At 51.8% G+C, this 3,165-nt stretch overlaps 1 pseudogene; it reads right to left on the bottom strand.

Annotated features, from left to right (window-relative positions):
• Positions 1-456: 456 nt before the first annotated feature.
• Positions 457-1,991, bottom strand: LOC102001434 (annotated as a pseudogene).
• Between the last annotated feature and the right edge of the window lie 1,174 nt (positions 1,992-3,165).

Genomic DNA, 3,165 nt, shown 5'->3' with positions numbered 1-3,165 from the left:
TGGGGAAAAGGTGTGGGATGACAGGGAGGCAGAGAGGCTGGGAGCATGCAGCACCCCCTGCAGGTTCCGGGGACAACAGACAGTAGCTTGTGACTAAGGTGGTGGGGGTATGTGTGTGACAGGAGGGGGAATGTGACATCCATGGGAGGGTCCTAGGCGGCTACTGAAGGACCTCCTCTGAGGGGGCTGTCTGTCTGTCTGGAAGCTGTATTCTATGCCCATCATGTTCAGCTCTTTCTCACTGTCACTGAGAAAGCTGCTGTAGGTGCTGCCCTCTGACAGGTGTGGTGGCTTGGCTTTGGTCAGCCAGCTACTGCATCCTGCTAGAGGGCATGGAGTACCTCCTCGCAGGTCCTGAGGAGGGACAGACAGTAGATCGTGACCAGGTGGTAGGTGGGGGTATGTGATAGGAAGGGGTGTGTGACATCCTGTAGGGGGAGGGATGTCACACATATGTTACTGGAGAACCTCAGCCGAAGGGCCGGCCTCACCATTGTGGCTGGCTGTCTCAAAGTTGTGTTCCATGCTCATCATGTCCGACTCTATCTTGCCAGTGTCGTTGATGAAGCTACTGTAGCTATCACCCTCCACCAGGTGCAGTGGCTTGGTCTTGGGCAGCCAGCTTTTACGTACCACTCGGCGGGCATTGGTGCACATGTCAGCTGCAATGGCATTCATCTCGCTCTCCTTGAAGTTGGGGGAGAAGTTCTGGCAGTAGTACTTGACAGCAGGGAGGACGCGACTGTCTAGCGGCTTGCGTCTGGGGTCATTGGTGGAAGAACGGATGCCAGTGCCACAGCTATTGGCCAGTGTGTTCCGGTCAAAGATAGATGCCAGGAGCCTCCGCAGCAAGACCTTGTACCTTGTGCCTGCACTGACGTGGCAGTTCATGAGCTGTGCCCTTGTGATGTACACATTGGTGCCTGTCACGAGCTCCAGCTTCTCAGAGGGGTCACCTTTATCACAGAGCTTTGGGTGACAGCGGTTGCCAATCTGGTTGATAAGTTCAGCTGGGAGAGATGCTAGGTCTTGTCACACCCGGATGCGACTTCGGGACTCGAGGACCACCTGCTCAGGGAGGGCTTCTACTTTCTCAGCTGACTGACCAACGTTCAACATACTGTACATGGTGTACATAAATGCAGATCTGACGGTACTGCTCATCTGTACCCTCTTCACCTGCATCTTCCTCTTCGTGGTAGGAGCCAGGGCTGTCACTGGTGTAAGCACTGGAGGTACCTGGGCTGGTCTACTCTGACATGCTGGGTCCACTCACACATCCCCCCACTGCAACCACAGCCACTGCTGCTGTAGCTGTGGCCACTGAGACAGGTTGGGGCATCCGGTTTGGGGCCAAGTCTGGTGTGGAGAACTTGGCCATCTTGCGGCTGCCATTGTTGCTACCACTGCCTCCAGCCTCCTTCTGGCTGCTATCCCATAGCCTCTTGGCCATGGGTGTACATTGCACAGAGTCCAACTCTTGTTCTGTCTTGACCCGTGACACAAGGGGCAGTGGCGTGCTACAGGCTGGCCAGCCCAGTGTCTGTGCTACAGGACTCTGAGGCTCTGAGGATGGGGCCTCCTCCGGGTGCAGGCCCTGGGAGTTGCAACTTGGAGAGCTAACTTTGAGGAAGAACTCGGTGCCCTTCTCCATGATCTCCTGGGTCTGCAGGAAGCCGGCTATGTAGATGAGCAGGAACTGGTCCCCCATGTTCATGCTCAGCCGGCCTGTATAGCAAAATGTGAGGATCTGCTGGAATTGACTGTGGCTGCACGGCGACTGGCAGTTCCGCCACAGCACTGCGGCTGCTGTTGAATAGGTCCCGGAAGCAGGAGCTGCTGGCGGCCAGCACAGCACGGTGGGCATTGAAGGCATGGCCCTTAACCACCACTGACACATCACAGTATAGTCCCTGCAGCCGCTGCTCATTGAGGCACTCGAGGATGCTGTTGCTGAAGTTTGGAATCTCCATCTGCAGGGTCTGCGCCATGGCGGCAGCTGGGGCTGGGCCTGGGCCCGGGGTGTGCCCCTCTGCGTCTTGGCCTCGGCCTCTGCCTCTGTGGCCTCCGTGGCCTCCGCCTCAGCAGCAGTGGTAGCCGTGGCGGCCATTCATTGTGGGCCAGGCCGCCCCAGCCAAGCGCCGAGTGGGAATTTCTTAGTTATTAATACAAACGAGCATTAGAGCTCTTAGCCCAAGACTGGGAACACCTTTGACCTAAAGACTTGATTGCTCTATGTAAGTTTTCTGGTGTCCAGAGACAGTTGTTTCTTCTGTATGATACTTTGCAAGTCTCTACTCTTATACACCCTCAGGTTTATTCCCTTTCCTGATGCTTCTCTTCTTCTGCCCTTCTTTCTGCCCTAGCCACTCTTGAACTGTTCAGTTACTTTCCTTCTGTAGTTGTGCAGACAACTGCCTTGATGAACTCACAATTCAATCTGTTGATACCTCAACTGCCACTGCTGCTCTGCTGCCTCTTCTGTCACTTTCCTGCCTGTCTCTGAGGATTTATTCCTTGGATACAATCTTATCTCATATTATGAAGAGGAGGCAAGAAAACATCTCTTGAGAAGGATGGAGAAATAGTTCTATGGCTCTACCAAAGGACCCAGGTTTGGTTCCCAGTAACCACATAACAGCTCTCAACTATTTGTAACTTCAGTTCTAGGAGATTCAACACATTCTTCTGACCTCTACATGTACCAGACTCTACATGTATCAGACATGCACATGGTGCACAGGCAAAAAATTTACAAAAAATTATTAATATGTTCAGACATAGATATATTGAAAAGATCACTTAAGAGAAACCTTACATTCGGCTTGATGCTACAAATCAGAAAAGGCAGTGTGAACCAAACTGCTTTCTTTTGTAAAACCAGTCATGCTCATCGAGGCTTATATTTTAGATCAATCACAGCCTTGCCACTTCCCACCATTCACATTCATAATGATTATGTTTTTGCATAAATCATGACAGTGACACATAGGACCAATCATAGTTACTGAAGTTTATATTTTTAGACCAATCACGGCCTTGCTCTTAACAGAAATCAGAGTCATTTAAACTTGTGTTTTGACCAATCACAGCCTTGCTCTGAACCAGAGTCGTTTAAACTTGTGTTTTGACCAGTCACAGCCTTGGCTCTTAGGACCAATCACA

The sequence above is a fragment of the Microtus ochrogaster genome, unplaced genomic scaffold, assembly GCF_000317375.1.
Source record: "Microtus ochrogaster isolate Prairie Vole_2 unplaced genomic scaffold, MicOch1.0 UNK45, whole genome shotgun sequence".
NCBI classification, from domain to species: Eukaryota; Metazoa; Chordata; class Mammalia; order Rodentia; family Cricetidae; genus Microtus; species Microtus ochrogaster.
This window is presented reverse-complemented; position numbering and strand designations above follow the sequence as displayed.